This window comes from Pogoniulus pusillus, chromosome 5 (assembly GCF_015220805.1).
Source record: "Pogoniulus pusillus isolate bPogPus1 chromosome 5, bPogPus1.pri, whole genome shotgun sequence".
NCBI lineage: Eukaryota > Metazoa > Chordata > Aves > Piciformes > Lybiidae > Pogoniulus > Pogoniulus pusillus.
Genome location: NC_087268.1, coordinates 37,786,094 through 37,807,528, shown reverse-complemented (window position 1 = coordinate 37,807,528; position 21,435 = coordinate 37,786,094). Strand labels below are relative to the sequence as shown.

The window sequence follows — 21,435 nt, the reverse complement described above, 5'->3', positions numbered from 1 at the left end:
CTGTAGCCTCCAAACAATGTGATACAGGAGGCCGGGTACTGCCTCTCTGCGTCATCCAAACTAATTAAGATCCTGCAGCTAGAATTTAAGTTTACAATATTTTGATGAAACTTGACCCAGAATATCAGGCAGTTCTCTATCAAGTCTATGGTATTAGCATCTCAAAAAGATAGCACACTATATGCACGTAGTCAGCTTTATTTTCATGAAGATTACCCTTTCCCCATCGCAGCTGTTCTCTCCAAAACTGCACATAAAGTACCCTTTTAAATATTTTGAAAGCTAATGGTTGACTAGAGGACTTCAGATGTTGCAAGGAGATGCAGACACTGTGTAGTGTTAGATTCACTCACATTGTGGCTGAGAGAGAGCACAATCTAGCCCACTATGTATGTGTGGTACATGCTGCTTCATTTGTATTCTTGATTAAAATGCTTCAGGCAATTAACTAACAAAAGGTAGGAAGATGTGTTTTTTATAAGAAGCAGCAAATAGCAGTACAAGGCATCATCATAATGACTGAGCACATTCTGTGGCAAGACTGGCAAGTAGGGAGAGACAAAGGAAAAAGGGAAAATTACATACCACTATTTGTGTTTGTTGTAGTCCTCCCTCTTCTTCCACCCTACAAAACAAGATCCCATACAGCAAGCGTTATCTACCTACTAGGAAGCAGGAGGCAAAAAGACTGTCAATCACAGGGGTATTATATACAGTAAGCTTCCACCCTTTCTCCCCCTTGTAGTCAGGAAAAAAATAAAAAGGAAAAAAATTCAGTAGAATTAGGAAATGTACTCTTACGGAGGTACTATAATATAAGAATGGGAAAGAGGGGGGAAGACAGGCTGGCAGAAAACAGGATTATAACAAACACAATTACTAGTAGGTTATTTCTCATTTTTGTATTCATATCTTCTCCTATCCTAGAAACAAGATAAACAAGATTCCAGACAGCAAGTGACAAGAAATGAAACTGGGAGGTAGGGTCCTTTCAGTTGTCAGGCTGAGGAACTCTTCAGTCAAAAATCATTCAGATTAAGCAATAGTTCCTGTTGATAACAATAATGGAAAGAACTTTATCAAGGATCCAGTCTCAGCTTTGTATATAGCAGATGTTCCCTCAGCCCTTTGGCCTAGAAGATTTAAAATGCTTCCAGTACAATTTTTATGAACAGGGAAACATCTAAGGTTTCTCTGTATGCAGAGATGTATCTCTACAGCAGAGAACAATGCCTGAGTATCACTAAAAACTTCCTTTATCATTGAATAAAGCAGACATACTTCTCCACATGAGTATGGTCTAGATCAAGGAAGATGCAAGTACATCTGATGGCTCTAAAGGCAAAAGAAGAGGTATAGCAGTCATGCTGAAAACTGAAGAAAAGAAACACACACTACACAAACAACTTCTCTGAAAGTAGTAATTTCATAATAATGAAGTCTCATTCTAACAAATCCTCATGTAGAAGCAAGTGAGAGGGTTCAAAGAGACAGGCAGAGAACATTTCAGAATATCCATATTTCGAATTGCAGACGATCTTTATTGTCTGGTAAGTTGTGTGTTGAATACATCAGGCACAGAAACTTCTTGACCGCTGAGAAGTGGTGTTTGATGGTATTTCTTGAAAGATTATTTAACAAACACTAACTTCAGAGAGCACTTGATAACAAAACTATCCTAAAATAAGAGTGCTCAGCAGATGTAAACCAGTTTAAGTACTTATGAATAGAAACCAATGTTTTAGCTACAAGACAAGTATGATGGAATTGCTATTAAAGAAACTGAGGTAGGTAGATCAAAGCTGGATTTAGACAAGGTCAAGAAGTTTGTAAGAATGCCTATTGAAATACAGCTCTTGCTGCAAGGGATCTTGTGCCACTGTTTCTATATGCATTCAAAACTCAAAGTGTAAGTGGGCAATGAAGCTAAAAGGGAAGAATTGGTGAAGTTAGATACTTGTGCATTAACTGGTCAAATGGAGAACAAGCTTCAGAAATGCATTTCTCCGACACTGAAAAGCAACCTGCACATGTTCCTGTGTGACCTTCTGTAGGCGAACCTGCCTTGGCAAAGAGATTGGACTTGATGTTCAGAGGATTTTGTGACACCTTAAACATGTTTCTTGCAGCTTCTTGATTACAAAAGAACTGGGTTTGAGAAAAACAGAAATTGCTCCTCTGTATGATTTCACACTGTAGTTAGTTTGTTCAGTAAGCTATAGGAACTGGAATGTAATTCAGTTGGATGTTTTTGAAACATTATTACAGTATTAGGAAGGTAGCAAATTTTAGAGAGTGACTTTTTATTTATTTCTTTTCTTTTAAAGAACTTTCTCAAATCTGTCTACATCAGATGCACAGGTTTGAACATACAAAGGTGAAAATTCTTTAACTTCTTTTGAACTCTCCTTTAGAGCAACAAAATTAAGTCATGGAGAGCAGACAGAGCAAGAGGGAACAACAAAATGGCAGAAGCAGCAAAATTCAAGAAAAGTCTGAAAATAAATATTCACCTCCAGAGATTGGTTTTCAAGAGTAAACCAAACAGAAATAAGCTTTGAATGCAAATGGAAGATCAAATAACCCAACTCTATAAAAAAAATAACTCAGAGACAGAAAAAAGGTGAAAAAATAGAAATATTCTGTTGGTTCCATAGAACAGAGAAATTAAAGCAATACCTTATAAACTTCTTTATACAGTTAGCAAAGACAAGATATTTCTAGTTAATAGTCAAGGAAATTGAAAAGCACAGGTTACAAGAGAACAGGAGAACGCAGTGCCACCAGATGACCCAAGTGGGTTTAAAGAGGACAAGGAAAACTAGTTCCCATAACTACTGCAACAAAGGCAAGTGACACAGATACCATGACATCCAGTAACCTCTGTCTTCCTAAAGATGCTTTTCATAGCCAGGTTAACTGAACAGACCCTTCAAGCAGGCTTGAAGTTAGCATCTTGATATGGAAACAGAGGGCACAACATCTGTGCTGTTGTACCTATGAAAATGTTTTCAAGAGGAGAGAAGATCTCAGATAGAAATTCCAGCAAGAAACATAACCAGGATCTGCAGCATGGGGCTGCATTTCTGGCTTTTTAGCTATGGAAACTGTTTGTTTTGCCCCTATAGCCACCTTGAGCTCCAGTCAAGTCTTGCTTATACACATCAGCCACTGAAGACAGAAGATAGCAGGCTTGGATTTCCCATACAAGTTCAAATTCCCCTCCTTCATATAGTTTTTATTCAGCAGGAGTATCTTGCTAGACCTAGCAGTCAGATTGCATCATTGTTAAATGCAGTTTTCTGTCAGTTACATGGTGCCTGCCCAGATTAATTAAAGTAAAGCCTGCAGAGGGTACATAGTAGAGAATACTAAAGAAGGCACAAATCTCACTGCACAGTTCTGCTAACACAAGCATAATGCTTTTAGGCTCATAAAGCCTTTCCTCAGTCATCCCCATTCCAAACAACACCTACAATTTTTCCTGCCAAAACCACATTAATGGCCATGAAACCCACAGAGAGCACAGTAAGAGATGTGATCCACTCCTGATGCATGAAGTATAGTTGAGAATGAAAAGTTTGCCAAAAATTATATAAACAATTCTCACAGTGCAAAACATGTTCTTTGGCAAAGCCTGGATTCTAGTTAAACATGTTTTTACTGAAAGGATATACAGAAATGCTTATCACTCTTTCTATTGTAGAAAGAAATGTTTGATCCCAACCATCTCTACTGAAGACTCAGAGGCTATATGAAGAGTAGTGATTTCCTTATACAGAAGTTATAACATGTTGGAAATACCATTTGAAACGCTGTGCTTGATCAAAATCTGGATTGGTCATTTATTTGCTTGTAAATATCATATCCTAAATGCTCATCTCAACATCACTAGAAAGACTTTTCTTTCTTCTTCTCTCTCAGAAGACAACTATTCCACCTGGGAGTTCTCCTACTGATATGCAAAACAACTGGGTTTTGGTAAAGTTTTGTATCCATGCAAATGTCATTATTTGAACGACTCATCTTACTGGTCTGCATGCAGGATGGCCATAATACTGAATCAGAAGCAGGCAGTGCAGAAACAAAAAGAAAAGAAGCTATTTCTGGAAAAGGAATAGCTTTCTCTAGCTGGGACATGCTGTTTAACAAGTGGTGAATGTACACAGAATAAAGAGTCTGAAGTGAATGACTATTAAAAAAATAGAATGACTAAATAATAAGAATAGCAACAAAAAGACCACCTGTTGGGCAGTGGAGATGAAAGACAGCTTTATCTATTGTAAAGATACATCAGCTCCCAGAATGCTTGGAGAGCAAATTAAAAAAGCCAAAAAATACACAAAGACTTTTTAAAAAGCTACTGAGGGATCACTGAATGGTTTAACGAGGGAAAAGGCACAAATAGAAATTTGTCCCACAATTCTGAAGAGAGGATATGCCCAGCTATATCTACAGTCTGCATTTTAGCATGAGCTCATGCAGAAGACACACACCTAAACTAAAATTCAGATACTGGAACTCCTGGTTTCCTTGGAAGTCTGTTTGAGAAAGGAGTTGGAAGGATATGGGGGAAAAAGAAGAGAAAGAAAATAATCCAAACATGACAAAACAAATGAACCCTGGGGTATTGAGAAGTAGACTGAGGAAATGAGACAGCTACAACTAACTGACTGTGCTGTGCCAGGATGTGTCAGTTATATTGGATATCTCTATGACAAAGTGCAGTGCTCAGGGTTAGCATAGTGCATTTTCCCACTTTTCCAAGTGACAGGGGCAATGTGAGACCCATGGGACAGTAATGTCAACATGAGTTTGAATACTGTATGTTTTTTTTTCCCCCATCAACTATCTTTTGAGTTTGCTGGTTGATGAGAAGCTCACTGTGAGCTGGCAACATGTGCTCGCAGCCCAGAAAGCCAAGCAAATCCTGTGCCGAATTGAAAGAAGCATGGCCAGCAGCCTAAGGAACAGCATTCACAGCACAACCAAAGCTATTAGATACACAAGTAACAGCTCAGAAATTTGCAATATAATTAATAAGTATTCTCCAATCACTGGAGTTAATCCCTCACTGTACTGTAGAAAGGCAATGGGTTAGCAAATATCAGCTCTAAGGATGTAGTCATATAATCAAGTGAGATTATTTTATTTCTAAATCTTCACCTTTTTGCTATCCCAAGTTTGAATCATAAACAGTAACAATTTGACAATGCAGTGTTTATTATTTTAAGCCACTGGCACTTGAAGAAAATTATGTTCTATGTGCCCCAGGGAAGGAAAGAAGATAATATGAATTCCTTAGTATACAAAACCCATTCTTAAGTGCAGGTTTGATGGAATATGAATATAACTGGACTGTTAGGAACATCCAGGGGGAAAAAATTACTCGACTAGGCTTACCTAACTGGTTCCATATTACAACTGACCTTTGTTACAGTAGCCACAGTGACACATTTAAGAGAGATGCTTCCTCAAGGCAGGATGTCATTCCTCAGTAGTATGAAAACTAAAGCATGTGAATCAACTTTGCTCTCAGTTTTTGCCACACACAGTGGTGTTCTGAATTGCAACTGGTTCTCTGTGGTGCTACTGCTGAATAAGAAACTGAACTAACTACAATTTCTGTGCAAAGACATTTGGTTGTGGCTGTTTGTCCATCATTCTTTGAAAAGATTACTTGCTTCTTTAACTCTGCTGCAAGATGAAGATGGATATTTTATGGCCATATCAACTTCTGTTTGTTTGTTTGAGAATACACAACAAATGGTGCAATTTGTAATTTAAAGCAGCATTCTGAGTGTGAATCTTATACAATAATACTAAAACATACCCAAACTTCAGTGAATAGCATATAATAGTCATCACAAAAGAGAGAAAAGTCTCTAGAGAGCTTTTACAAAAGAGAAGAGCAAGAACAAATGATGAGAAGAGATACATAAAGGATTTTAGACAGTGTGATTCCCAAGTACACAAGCAGAATCCCCATACAAAAACAAGTGAGGCAGCACACTTAAAGGCAAGGAACATTATGGAGAGGTGGAAAAGAACTGGAGAAAACAGAAAAAGAGAAAGTGTGTGTGTGTGCAAAAGAAAGAGGGTGGCTGACATCAAAAGGAATTAAAACAAAAGGTAATTAACAGAGAAGGGAAGCAGACATTTAAAAGAGCTGAAAACAGACTTTGTAGAGAGAGTATTAGTCTTGAAAAGAAGTAACACGTGAAAGAAACATCCACATAGTAAGTAGAGTGCAGGTAAACAAATGACACTTCACCATCTTTCTGGAAATAATGTTCTTTTCTGCAGCTCCCAACAGCATGCCATTCTGACTGCCTAAAATAGTTTTAAGAACCTAGAAAAAATTCTACAAAACATCTAAGCATTTACACACACCGTTTAAAGGTTGCAGAACTGTGTTTGAATACTGAGAACTTTTTGTATGCTATGATAATTCACTCTAATGTGTGACAACTGGGCTGCTTTTAAAACTTGTAGCAACCCAAGCGATAGAATAGGAGCTAAGCTGACAAACACCAGTGGTAGGAGTGTTGATTATATCCCCCCAGTGCGTTGCTTATTAACTTTTTCTTTGAAGAATATTATGTGCTAAAGCAATAAGAACACATTATGCTGGGCTGTAACAGCTTGAATCCAGGGCTGGCATTTTGTCCAGTCTGAATGCCAGACAGCTGTTGAGTGGTATCTAACTTGCATCAGCAGTTACTCTGAGTCCAGCACGTTGTACTGAATGACGTCTTGTTTGTTTCCCAATCTAGGCATTTTTTTAAAAGCCTTGGTTCTTCTACTAAAAAATCTCAAGAATAGGCTCAAAAGGAAATAAAGAGAATCTAAACAACCCACAGACAATGAAGCACCTACCTGTCTGCTGCACCTTTTCAAGCTCTTTACTCTCAGTCAGTTTGACTCACCTTTTCTAAGTTGTAACTTGTCACATAAGACTAGTGACGACAGACTAAACTGCTGCATGTTCATTTTCTCCTGCTTCCCAAGGAGCGAATAAAATATATGAGGAGAGGCTGAGGGAGCTGGGGTTGTTTAGCTTGGAGAAGAGGAGGCTCGGGGGGACCTCATTGCTGTCTACAACTACCTGAAGGGACACTGTAGCCAGGTGGGGGGTGGCCTCTTCTCCCAGGCAACCAGCAACAGAACAAGGGGACACAGCCTCAAGTTGTGCCGGGTTAGGTCTAGGCTGGATGTTAGGAGGAAGTTCTTCCCAGAGAGAGTGATTGGCATTGGAATGGGCTGCCCAGGGAGGTGGTGGAGGCACCGTTCCTGGAGGTGTTTAAGCAAAGCCTGGATGAGGCACTTGGTGCCAAGGTCTAGTTGACTGGCTAGGGCTGGGTGCTAGGTTGGAGTGGATGCTCTTGGAGGTCTCTTCCAACCTGGTTGATTCTATGATTACTCAGGTATCTCCTCTACATACCAGCCTCAGAAAGACTCATTTTAAAAATGCTTTGTAGATTATTTTTCTGATCACTGAGCTTCCATTCAGGTACCTAAAAATGATTTTGCAGGATACTTAGCAGCTGACATACTTAGTATCTTCATAAAAGCCTATGCCTTTTTTTGATAGCTAAATAAGATTGGAGCATCTTGCTAGTGTTTTAGAAAAATCTAGTTTAGGAAACTCAATCTAATTTCACTGACACTAAATGAAAAATACCTTAATGGCAGTGGGGTTAATTTGGACCTTAAATATATTTTCCAGCATGATGTCCAGGTCTACACACCCTCTTATCATTTGTGAAATAAGAAGACAGTATAAGTAAATTAAGATACAGGTCATAAATCTGCTCACTTACATGTGCTCAGACCTCCTAAAAAAAGAAGATATATTTACCAACAGAATAAAACATGATAGTTCCTAATATGTACAACAACAAAAAAAAAAAAATAGCTGAGGTTAAATAATTTATTACCATAGAGTGATAGAAGATTTTTTATTTCATAACCAGCTGCCCTTCAAAACAGTAAAACTTTGTCACTGTGATTTTTTCTCTGATTTTTTAAAGGAATTTCCACTTTAAAAAGTCTCAAAATTTCTCTACAACTAAGGTAAATGCAACAAGATTTGATTTCATATCAGGCAACATAGCAATCACACATACAATAGTTTTTTAGCTGTAAAGCTGCCCTAAGGTAGATTATCTATGCTCTCACAGGTGTACCCAAAGATGTATGCAGTCCTCCCTGACCGCACTGCTCCCTCTAAACCTGCTCATCCCTGGGCAACAGATGACACCTGTAAACACCTGAGAATGGCAGAGTCCAGCATGCCCACATGTCTGTGGTATGTACTTTCTCTCTTCTCACATTTAAACATCTTTTATATACTAGGGAACAACAAGAGCCAGTCAGATGACATAAAATGGTACAAGAAATGGAACCTGTCACCGTTTGCCATGAAGCTTTTGAAGTCAGCATTGTGTCTAACCCATTGGCTTTGTGGAGTTTCCTCAGAGGAGCAGAGAACAGATAATTTTTAAAAACATCACTAATCTCCATTCCTGACCTCTGTAACAGCTGACTGCCAGGGGAGTCCCAGGACATGCAATCCACAGCCTCCATCAAAGTTCTGCAGGCGCCCAATACTCAACCAGCCAGGGAAAAACCCATCACCCTGCTCAAATATTCAGGTTTCTGACATTTTCCCAAGAACATTTCCAAATATTCTGACCATAGCAAGGACTTGAAGTTGGATTTAATCCAGCATTATGCAATCACCAGAGAGGAAAATTAATCCACGAACAAAGACACTGCCATGCAATATGAAGGAGTCAGCACTGGGCGCTGCATTTCTTAGCTCAAGGAATCAGGTCCTGCAAACTAAAGAGCTCCTTGCAAAGTCTCAGGAGCTTGGCATTTCAAGATAACATGAGTTGCTGGAGTTCAATTTAAAGGAACCTTTGAGAGTTTTGCATGGTTTAAAAAAGTACATCACTTGTTCTGATTTATTATTTGCATCTCAAAAGCTGTAAAGTAACCAGGAAAAAACTTATACCACCCAAAAAGGAAAATGCCTAATTTAATAACATTGACATCTCATTCACATCAGCTGGAATAGTTTAGCTAAACAACTCTGAAGTCAAATGTCTTCCCATTTGTAAGTGATTAAAACCACAAGAGATAAATAATGTGCAAATAAATATAAATGAACACTTTTCCTCATTGGGTGATCTGACTGTAGCCAACAAATTACATTCACATCCATATGAAAGAGGAACTTCTATTTGAAACATGAAGACGCACAACATTTAACACTTCAGCTTAGGAGAAGAGTAGTATCATCACTGAAGAACAGCTCAGAATTTTATCTAACATCTTATGTGCTAAACCTCATCACTACCACCCTTGCTGATTTAAAGGATCCCCTTCTGTACTTGCACATATGCAGAGCTATACTAGGATACACGATGTTCTAGGTTCACATTACAAACCATCACATGGGTGGATATTCAGTATGTATCATCACCAGCAACACGTAATTAAGAAAATCAAAAGGCAACAGGCCACACAGCGATGAAAAATACTGTGTCTAGTTTGCAGTGATTTAATTCTTATACTCAATTAATTTAAGAGAATAAATTAACTGGATTGTTTTTTTCCAAATAGTATTTCAACATCATTGGTAGGTTGCACAACCGGCCACAACTTGAGCACATCCATTTACTTTAAGCACTTCTAACGAAGCACTGCAAAATATAATGAAATTATTCTGGTTTAAACTACTGTCAGTGACCCTGGAAAACAGAAAGCTTTCAAATTGTACTCACTGATTTTTCATTCAGTTCTATAAAATTAAGGTTTCTGGATTTTATTGATACATTGATGCTTTTGCATACTGCTGAGAAATTATTTGGTAACTATTAAGGATAAAGGTACTCCCTTGGGGAAAAAAAAAAAGGGGGGGGGGGAAGAAAAAAAATAACAGAAAAAAGGAAAAGAAGGCAGTAAGATCTTCCTCTTCCCAGAGAGAATGTCCTTTTTAGCTGGCAGCAGGAATAGTGACAAATCAGCTGTTCCTGAATTCAGACAAGAGGAAATCATCTGTTACTGGCATAGAGGGATGATTCTGCCACACTTCAAGGAGACTGCAAGTCCAAGAATGCTAAACCTTCTGGACACAGTGTCCCCACATGGCACTGACTCAGCCCACTGTGCAACTAGCACATGTTAAGTCACTTGAAGCATGGGAACACAACTTTTTCAGCCTTGCAAAGCCTCTTATGTGGCATTTCTGGATTTAAAGAATTTTACTCCTGGTCATGGTTCTCACTGTGCTAAGTATCGTTTACAGAGCAATGCCAAGGAGTATTCACAAAACATTTTGATTTTTACATGCATCTTCAGCTTTCATAATTGCTCTCTCCATCACTTGAGCTCAAATTCATCCTAGCAAAATACTCTCTTTAAGAGAATCTACTGAAATGAAGATTGGAAGTGATACTTGCTTATGTTTTCACCTAAGCACCTCTCAACTCCATTCCAAAACCATCTTAACTAAACAAAACACAAGAGAGTGGATTACTTAATGAGTATTTCTTCTCTAATAACTATAAAAGGCAAACCCCCAAAGTCTCTAATAAAACTTCATAAAAATATAATTTCACTATAGTGTGAATCAGTTTATTAGGGAGTGAAAATTATCTAGGTGATAAAAGCTGAGTATTCTCAGAATGAAGAGCTCAAAAATATTCAGTTATCCATTCTAGTCAAACCATATGACAAAAACAAGGCTGTTGATGGTTTGGGTGTTCCCCACCCCCCCACACTTTAGAAATCACCCAGACTAGACTCAGAAGGCTCTGGAAATTGAATGAAGCTTATTATTTGCAGCTTAGCACAATATACAAGCAGATATTTACAGTATATACAGAAATATACAAGTTAAAAGGTAATACAGAAATACAACTCCCCTCCCAGAAACCTGAGTCCCCAGGAGGGGCTCCCAACCACCCTTCCACCTTCTCCCTCCCGCTCCCTCAACCTTACCCCAGTCCCAAGGAAGAATGGAGGTTCGGCCAGGGGATTAGGAAGCAAAGTGGATTAATCAGAGAGATGGCAGAGAGGCTAGAGAGAGAAATGCAGCTCCAAGCTCTCCAGCAGAAGTAGTGCCTTATCTATATTTTGATTCTTGTTCTTATACATTTCAGCAAGCCTATGAGTGAGGTAGACATCAGCCTTGTTTTCCTTTCACAGCCTGTAATCTAGTTCTTCTCACCAAAACATTCTAGCTAGGCTCAAACTAGCACATTTGTCTACAATTATGCTATCCCCATTTGCATGAAAAATAACAACCAAAACGAAAGCTGAAGCTGAAGCTTTGCAATGCATAAGAACATTTAATTTATATAGTACAAAGTTCTCCTACTGGTCAAATTCCAAAACATCCAAACCATCCAAAGTCTGTTGAAGAAAAAAACACTAAAAAAAGAAATAGTTTCCAGTTATTGTCTCTGAAATGAGGATGTAAAAGTTCAAGTGGTACAACATATCCAACATATTCTGCGCAGCTGTCACTTACTCCATCATTCCTGAGCATACTTCTGAAAATAAAATGTTTGAACACTGTTAATCAGGGTACATTTTTCATCCCTGTAAACTCCTAGCTGCCTGGGGAGGTGGTGGAGTCACCATCCCTGGAGGTGTTCAAGAAAAGCCTGGATGAGGCACTTAGTGCCATGGTCTGGTTGACTGGATAGGGCTGGGTGCTAGGTTGGACTAGATAATCTTGGAGGTCTCTTCCAACCTGGTTGATTCTATGACTCTAAACTGTTTTCACAGATCAGTCCAGAATACACATATCTGAAAAGATCTCTGTACTGGAGTACTAAAACCTTTATTTTGGGCTGTGTGTGCTGCAGCAGGAATTGTACCCTATGATAAATTATATGAAGCCCGAATGCTTGTATTAGAATCTAAATAAAAAGTAATTAGAGCTGTTTTCTTTAAATGAAAATCAACAAAGAGTTTAGTTAGTCTTCCAGAAAACAAGAATTCCATTTTCTACAAAGTTTGATATTTTGAAAGTATGCAACATTTTAAACTTTGCTTTAGGGTGAAACTAAACCAGAATTGGTTGAAGAAAACAAATGGAAGTTATGGAGATGAAAACGAATGGTGAAAAAAAAAGACCCTCTATCTTTCAGATATCAGAGGAGTGATGTTGTAGAACATCCTCCTCAGAAGAATAGTGGAGAAGAAGAAAAAACAGCAGTTTCTGACATGAAGCAATTTTAAAAATGGATACCTACATTGCCTGTAATAAGAGGATAAGACTCTGCCTAAGTCCCTCAGTAATCATACTCTCCAGCTCCTGACAGCTATGTCCAAATGAACCAAACCACTGCTAAAGTCAATGTAAAATTATTTTTTTTGCAAATAATATAGGAAGCAAAACCATGAAAGTTGTGGTGAATTTTTTTAAGACAATTGAGAGAGAAGAAAGTGCAGGAAGGTAATTACAACAGAGCTCTTTGTTCCAGTTACTCACATGCAGCAAGAACATGAAAAGGCAGTAGGTTAATTTTACTCTGTAAATCATATTTTCAAGAGAACAGCTTTGCTAAGTGTAGTAGGTTTGCTGAAATTTGTCACCATTATTTAGTGCAGCCACCTGTCCAGAAAGACTTGCTAGCTTCAGGATCTGTGGAGGAAGTGATACATATAAAAGCCCTAGATAACATCAACAATTCTCATGTGCAATTTGATCTGTATCTCTGTTTCCCCACTCTTGGTTTTGTGACTTGATATTATTGTTCCTCTTAGCTATATAGTTTGAAACATCCCAAATGCACTGCAGCATTTCAGCAAAAATCACACAATGCCAAATGAAACACACTTCTTTAAATCAGTGAAAATGCCATGACACATAGTGGTAAATCACTTTTGTCTTGAACAGTAACCATGCCATTTATGTATCATTTATGTTGGGTTTTATAACAGTGTTCAGAAGAGAGCTGTAATATTATATCTTCAGTGCTGCCAGTGTGATGCTTGCATTTTATCATTACCTGATGATTTTGCTTCTGAGAAGCAGAGATATGGTTACTGATATCAGATAAACTTAGAATTACCAAAATAAAAGCACTGCTGATAACAGAGTTTGGAATAAATCACTCTTATCAGGACAGGAAAATGCCAACAATAAATTCAAGTGAATAGAAAGACAACAGGCTGTAAAAGTGCAGAGCTTGTTCTGTGCACTTTCCAGCTGCTTCTTTCGCTGCTGCAACCCAACTACTTAAGCTTGCTTTCCCAGAGTCTTTGGTAAGGAATCATGGAAATGAACACACACAAGTAACAGAAGGCTTCCCCATTATGGTACTGAAAAAAGTCATGGCACAGCCAGATGAGATGTGCAAAAAGATCTATCCACAAGTCTACAGAATTTAGAGCCTCAGACTTTTGCCTTACCACATATACAGTATGAAATTACATGGGATAGTTTTGATTCCTCCAGTTTAACACTGGAACAAAAATTGAAGATGATGATTTACATACTTAAAAGGATTATTCTCATTTAATAAAAATGAGCAGTTTGGAACAACCTTAGAACAAGGTAGCAGATAGAAATGATTGGCATTCGTAGAAAACCTACAAAAAGCTTGTTAAAATGCATCCTGTTTTATTTCACATAATGGAAGTCCTACAGAGTTAAACAGTTCATATAAATGAATGAAGGAAACTTAGAATGTTAGAATCATCGAATCATAGAATCAGTCAGGGTTGGAAGGGACCTGAAGGATCATCTAGTTCCAACCGCCCCACCATGGGCAGGGACACCTTACCCTAAATCAAGCTGGCCACAGCCTCATCCAGCCTGGCCTTAAACACCTCCAGGGATGGGACCTCAACCACCTCCCTGGGCAACCCAGTCCAGGCTCTCACCACTCTCATGCTCAACAGCTTCCTCCTCACGTCCAGTCTGAATCTCCCCATCTCCAGCTTTCCTCCATATCCTCTAGTCCAGTCACTCCCTGATTGCCTGAAAAGTTCTTCAGCCACAACAAGGTCACCTCGGAGCCTCCTCTTCTCCAGACTGAACAGCCCCAACTCTTTCAGTCTTACTTACAGTAATTCAGGCTTGTCTTTACTTATGTATGTGTAATCATTAGTGAAATAATTGGAAGGAAGGAGAAAATCAGAGCAGACTACCTCTTATGGGCCATATAGTCATGTAGCTACTATGAGAAGCCACAGAACTTTATCCATTGATCTATGTGTTGCGGAGGGCAGTAATAATTCGTGGCCGAGAAGAAAATTTATCAAAAATAGATATTTTTTATTTTTACAAAACCCGCCCCCACAACTATATATACAAAGATTAATTTCGTTTGATAAACAGGTTAAGTTGCATGAGAATTCTACGAGGATACCATTAATAATCTGACTATATATATTTGGAAGTCAGTTTTTGGAAAAGGCTTTAGCTATTAATTAATAGCGGTTTCTTACTAAATTAAGCTAAGCCAAATAACTCACTCAGGCTGGCTCGTGCAGTCGGTCTTCCTCCTCCAGCGGCTGCAGGAGTCGTTAAGGGTCGTTAAGGGTCGTTAGGCAGACAAAGGTGTGCCTAACACCAAGGCAAGTCCTTTGGTCTCTCTGCAGTCCAGGCACAGGAGAGTGAGCGAACTCGTCCAGGCACACGCAAAATCCAAAACGGGAACCCCAAAGGCGGGAAGACCCCCAATATTTATACCCTTCGCTAGACAAAGGGCAGAGTTACCACACCTTAGGCACAAAAGCGCACGGCCAATCCCAGCCTGGCTCCAGCGCGGGAACTCACGGGGCAGTCCCCGCCCCCTTCTCGGCTGCAGGGCAGGCGAGGGGGGGGGAAACCAGGCGGCTTTTCCCCTTTCCCCCCGAAGTCCGGGCAGGAGAGGAATTGAGGGGTACAGGACTCCAGGACACTATGGAATGCATCTAGATTAATGAAAATACAACACTGAATGTAAAACAGTCCTGTGCAGTTCTATCTGGGAAAAAAAATGTTTGTAGATGTTCTGTAAGTATATATATAAAGATTTTTATATCTTTTATAAACACAAATGTCTATAAATACCATCATGGCATTTAGTCTTCCTAACCAGATTGTTCCAATGCTTCCAAAAGTTTGTCTCTTCAAAACTAAAATAGGTAATACTTACAAATGAGTATTTAGCTATTTGTACAGTTTAAAAAATAAAAGACATATTTTACTGGCTGCTCTGGGTATGCAAATAAGAGAAATTCTATGAGATGTAGTGGATAAAGCAAAAAACAGTATCTAAGCCCAGTATTCATCCAGATGCATTTGCTCTGTTAAAGAAAAACCGATGGACTTGTATTCCTAATGTGTTCTGTTTGTATGTCAAATGGCATCTGCATAATATGGAAGTGCTCAGAACTTAAACTTCACCAAGGAAAAAAATATTTCAACTACTTCCTGGATTTACCTTTGGAAATGGTAAACTTTTTTATTAGCTGTTGGCTCAGGAGAACAATTATTGTTCAGCCTAGGCTTATGACCTTATTGTCATGTTCTGGTATTTGGCTAAAAAGGAGATGGAGACTCCCTTTTTACAAGGAATAATGCAGGAAAAAAAAGGACAAGAGGTAATGACTGCAGTTACTTCTGGGGAGATTCCAACTGGAAAGAAGATGAAAATTTTTCAGAATGACCAATTGTCCATTGGAATAATCTCCCCAGGAGAGTGGTGGATTCCCTAGCACCAGACAGTCTTAAGATTCAGCTTGACAGGATGCTGGCCCAGTTTGGTCTGGACCATGCATTTTTTTAAGAAAGACTGAGACAGATGAACATTGAGGTCCCTTCTAACCTAGCATTCTAGGAGTCTGTTAGTCCTTTTGCAATATCAGATCAGATGTTTTCACATTTTAACCCACCAAAAAATTCCTGAAATAACAGGACTGATTAACTGAGGATCATATTCAGTTGAACAGGTTTACAGGTTTATTTAAAGCATCACCTCCACTCCTATGATTCAGGTGAGATGTGCACTGGAGGAGGCTACCCAACAAAACAAAGTACCCATGTTCTGCATTCTCTATGCTACTTCACTATCTTTTATTTTTTTTCCACACTTTGGCTCACTGTGATGGTTTGGGTGTTACCTGCCTCCCCCCAACCCTGCTTAAGAAAACCACCCAAACTAGACTCAGCTGAACTGGAAACGGGAACAAAGCTTTCTATTAACAGCTTAGCACAATATACAAGCAGAGATTTACAATATATGCAGCTAGATACAGAAATAGACAAGTTAAAAAAAAAGTAATACAGAAATGCAACAGCCCTCCCAGAAACCAGAGGGGCTCCCAACAACCTTTCCACCTCCCTTCCGCCCCTCTACCTCCTTTCCACCCCTCTAAGTTATCCCAGACTCTGCCTTACGTTGAAGGCGAGTTTGGAGAATCAGCCAGGGGTGTTAAGAAGCAGAAGGATCAGCTACACGGACAGAAAGTCAGGGAGAGAAGTGCATGCAGACAGAGCCAGAGACCTACTCTGTTATCTATGTTTGTGTTCTTGTTCTTATACAACTCAGCAAGCCTATGAGTGAAGCAGACATCACCACTGTTTCCTTTTCACAGCCTATCATCTAATTCTTCTCACCAAAACATTCCAGCTAACTTCAAACCAGCACACTCACTCATCTGAGTTTGCTCCAAAAATTCTCTTTGGTTTTATCACCAAAATGAAAAAAATCCAAATTCTTCTGGATAGTCTTCAATAAAAAGCATAAATAAAATGAAAGAAGTTGTTCAGCAAGCTTTTTTTTTTTTTTTCCCCTATATGCACTAGTGAAATAGCAACACTTCAAAATACCTTATGGCAGTAAAGGTTACACCTTTCCAGTTACATTTACAGAACGTTATGATACACAAGACAGCTCTGGGAAAGATTCAATAACCTGGAACACAAGACATGTCATCGATATCACCATAAAAGCTGAAACAATCTTGATCAATACATACCAGGACTGTTAAGAAAGAAATAAAAAAATTCCTTTTTGTTTACTTACAGTTGATGAAATTTAATTTGGAGTTAAAAACGAGGACCTCAGCATAAACTCATAAAAATCAGTGAATTTTAAAGTCATCTACTTTCAGCTTATTAAGTAATAGATAATGCTTGCTGCTGAATCATTCAGAAATATAAAGCATAAATATTGCCTGGACAATCCACATAAAACAAAAGCTTCATCAAACAGGAAGGTTTTGCACAGAGAAAGGCAAAATGGGATTTGTTTTTATAACCTTCTGTTTTTCTCCTACATGCAGATTAATTAATAAATATGAACTCTGTTAATCGAGCTAATACATCCTTGGATTATCTTGGATGTAAGTAACTGTATCTGCTTAACTTCGTATTTTTTTCAATGTACATTTGGTGCATCACAGTTGTTTATTTCCATAATAAATAATTCTTTAATTTACTTTTTCTTTTTAACTTCAGCTTGTGTGGGAATAAGTAATTACAATACTAATGCAAAAATGGGATATAATTCCAGTTGGAACTAGGCTACTGAAACATACCATATTTGAAAACCTGAAACTAAGCATCACGAATTATCACAATTTTTTTTCTTCCTGATAACGTGGTAAAAATAAATTAGACCCAGCAGAACTATCTGAAACAAGGATGTTGTGAAGATCACTATGGAGGACACAAAAACAGAAGGCACAAGGCTTAGAGTTGCAGTGTCTCTTTGTTATGTATTTTGCGTCAATTTTAGGACTCATAAAGGAAAAGCTTGACAGGTTTCACAAAACCCCAAAATTGTCAGTGCTGGAAGGGACCTCAAAGATATCCAGTTCCAATGGGCTGGATGTTAGGAGGAAGTACTTCCCAGAGAGAGTGATTTGCCATTGGAATGGGCTGCCCAAGGAAGTGGTGGAGTTGCTGTCCCTGGAGCTGTTCAAGAAAAGCCTGAATGAGGCACTTAGTGCCATGGTCTAGTTGATTGAACAGGGCTGGGTGTTAGGTTGGACTGGATGATCTTGGAGGTCTCTTCCAATCTGATTGATTCTGTGATTCTATGAGCAGGGACACCCCACACTAGGTCAGGTTGCTCAGAGTTCCATCCAGCCTGGCTTTAAAAACTTTGAGGCTTTAGGGCTGTCAGGAAGTCTTCAGTTTTATACAGTCTAGGTGAACACAAGTTCAGATCCCAAATAATGGTGGTAAATAATGGAGGCAACACTTTTTGTCTCTTTCTTTCATGTGATTAAAAATAGAAAAAGGACAATCAAGAAAATACAAAAAAGACCCTGAAATGTGAAGAGAAAACAAGAGTAAAATGAAAACTAATGCTTTGTTTTTCTGATGATGAAGAAGACCAGAAAACACTTTAAGTGAGGGGTAAGGTGAGGACTAAAATCTTTCAGGAATTGGATTTAGTTTATCTGCTAGAGGAAATTAAGTCACAGGCCTTCTGCAGTTCTGATGCTGAATCACATTTGAAATTGCCAGGGATCTGTTGCTTCATTCCCGTGCAAGTTCGTTTCTCATTAATCTAGCTTCTTTGTTGCAAGTATTAGGACAATTTGTATTCCTCACTTAGATAACCACTAATCACTCAGACATGAATGAAAAAGAATGAGGCAAGAATTAACATTCCCTTCTTTCAACAGTTGTGACCTCTTATTTTAACTAAGAATTTCAAGGTTTTAATGAAAAAAAAAATAAAGACAAATTGTGTGTAGGAGGAGGAATAAGTGTGAATGTGGCTGTGGGAAAACTTTTTGGGTATTTTCTCCTTCAGGCAAAGGGAAACCTATCCAAGGGGTGGTTTCTGCTGAAGGTCCTGGTCATACGTACTGGGTAATGCAGGAGAATGGTGAAAAAATCCAGTGTATTCCATAGAGAAATTTAATTTTAGCTGAGAGTTTAAATTCAGAGAGTATATAATACAAGCTGTAATGAGTTTTCTCTTCCAGGTATTCCGTGGCATCCAATAAGACAGAATCTACAAGACAGATTCTGCTTTTGTATTATTCTGTCCTTTCTATAAAGCTTACATAAATCAGATTAGATATTAAGATCATTAAAGGGAGCTGATGTGGAACAACAACAGCAAAAACTGATGAAGTCTTAAATGCTTGTTTATCATAAACTAACTTTTAAAACCTAAGACTGTTATGACAGCTTAGAATTATTCAGTATTACTTTTTATTTAAACTATTTTGACTTCTGCTCGGAAATATTAATGCAAATTAGGAACTTTTTCCCACTTTATGCATATTTCATGTAATGAATCATAAAATCATAGAAACGACCAGGTTGCAAGAGACCTCCAAGATCATCCATGGCACAACGAGCCTAATCCAGGCTTTGCTTGAACACCTCCAGGGATGACAACTCCACCACCTCCCTGGGCAGCCCATTCCAATGCCAATCACTCTCTCTGCCAACAACTTCCTCCTAACATCCAGCCTAGACCTCCCTTGGCACAACTTGAGACTGTCCCCTTGTTCTATTGCTGGTTGCCTGGGAGAAGAGACCGATTTCCACATGCCTTACTCCACAAAAGTCCAAGTATGGCTCACCACACAATACAGTTTTCCACAGCAACTAATACAAAAGAATTATTATTACCCATGCACATTCATACACAAATGTCCAATCATCAAATAAAAAATAATCTCCTGTTATTTCCTAATGGTACAGGCAAAAATTTGGGCCATTTCCAGGGAAAGTCATATTTAAAATGAGCTTAGAAAGGATATCTTGTTTACCTCCTTTTTTTTTTTGGCAGGGTGAAGTGCTGTTCATGAATGTATTTTTTTTTTAGACAATGAAGAAAAGTATTACCTGGATCCATCAAACTGTTGAGAGAGGAAAGGAAAAGAAAATCTGAACTCAACTATTGATTGCTTCCATTCTCAAAGTGCAAAGGTTTTGAGACAAACCTTGGAATAAATTCTGGTGGAGAATATTGGAAAATACTGGAAAAATTTCAGCACTCTCAGTTTTACTTTGAAGAGTTACATAAACTAGGAATCTTCAGCCTCAGCAATGAATCTACTATGGGTGGGGAGTGTAAGAGTTTTCTGTAAACTCAGAAGTTCCATAAAGAAGGTAAAGAGAGCAAGTGTAGAAAGAACTATAGCACCAAATGAAGCTGAGAGAGGGCAGCCATCAAATAAACAAAATGTAGCCATTAAGCCCTTTGTCAGTGCATACTTTAAAATAATCAAGATGTAAACAGACTGCAAACTGATCTGACCAGTTCCTCAGAAATAATTCTGAGCCATATTTAAGAAATGTCAACCTCAGGAGATGCTGAGGAAGCTGGGGTTGCTCAGCCTGGGTGATAGAAGGCTCCAAAGTAAACCTATAGTGGTACCTTTCAGTACTTACAGGGTCCTAGAGGAAAGATGATCAGGGAATGTTTATCAGAGAATGTGATAAGATGAGGAGTAACAATTTTAAACTGAATGATGGTAGATTTAGACATTAGGAAGCAATAATTTCCTTTGAAGGAGGTGAGACTCTGAAACAGGTTGGCCAGAGAAGTTGTCAATGTCCACTGTCTGAAATGTTCAAGGCCAGGTTTATTTGGGCTTTGAGCAACTTGATCTAGTAGAATGTGTGCCCATGGCAAGGAAGCGGGGACTAACTGAATTTATGGTCCTCTTTCAACTCACACCAATCTATGGTTATACAAAAACCATGCTGCCTCTGACTCTGGAATTCTCCAAACTGCCTGTACCTGGAAAATGACTAGCAACTTTCTAGTGGATGTTTCTGGAAAAAGTCCATCTTGTTCTTAGTGCTCCCAAAGTACCTATTAATGACTAATAGCAAACAGAACTAGGTGAACTTTTGCTTTGAAAGAGTAATTTTAGTAGTGTTACCTGTAACTGCCTGCATACTTGCCTTTAAATAACCATAACCAGTCTCAAAGAAGAAAATGCCCAACATATCATCTAGGGGAAAAAAAGGGCACAACCCTAGCCTGAGCAGAAGTGATCATCATGTTGTAAAGCAGAAGCCTAAGTAAGGGCTCTACTTGGAGCAGAGAGGCAGAAAGTACCTCAGCCTGCCTCTCCTTGCTACTCTCTGCATGAACCTAGACCAGGAAGCACGCAGAGCACGCGTGGAGAACAGTCATGCTCCCACAGTGTGCCAGTGATGAATATCCTCTTGATTACATGCCAACAAATTTCTAAGATCCATTGCAAACCTCTTCACAAGAGATATTTGCTTTAAAATAGCAAAATTCAGTGTTACTTTTAGCAATGCAGACAAAGTCAGCTTGATAGAAATAACTACATGTACATAAAGTATACAAGTAACAGTACGTAAAACATGAGATTCGCATCACGGCGTGTACATACTGTTGGACAGCACACCTGAACCAAAGTCTGCCACAAACCCTGGAAGCAGGGTGAAGTGAGCTTTGGAGGAAG

At 38.7% G+C, this 21,435-nt stretch overlaps 1 protein-coding gene across 7 annotated transcripts in view; it reads right to left on the bottom strand.

The window, feature by feature from the left end:
* Window positions 1–21,435, bottom strand: part of FGF14 (fibroblast growth factor 14) — a 496,088-nt gene that overhangs the window by 206,074 nt on the left and 268,579 nt on the right. Inside the window, exon 2 of one of the 7 annotated variants that reach the window (XM_064143815.1) lies at window positions 586–625. The exons of the other annotated variants lie outside the window; for them this stretch is intronic. The gene's annotated coding sequence lies outside the window, so the exon portion shown is untranslated. The remainder of the gene's footprint in view (window positions 1–585; window positions 626–21,435) is intronic. 7 annotated transcript variants of the gene reach the window in all.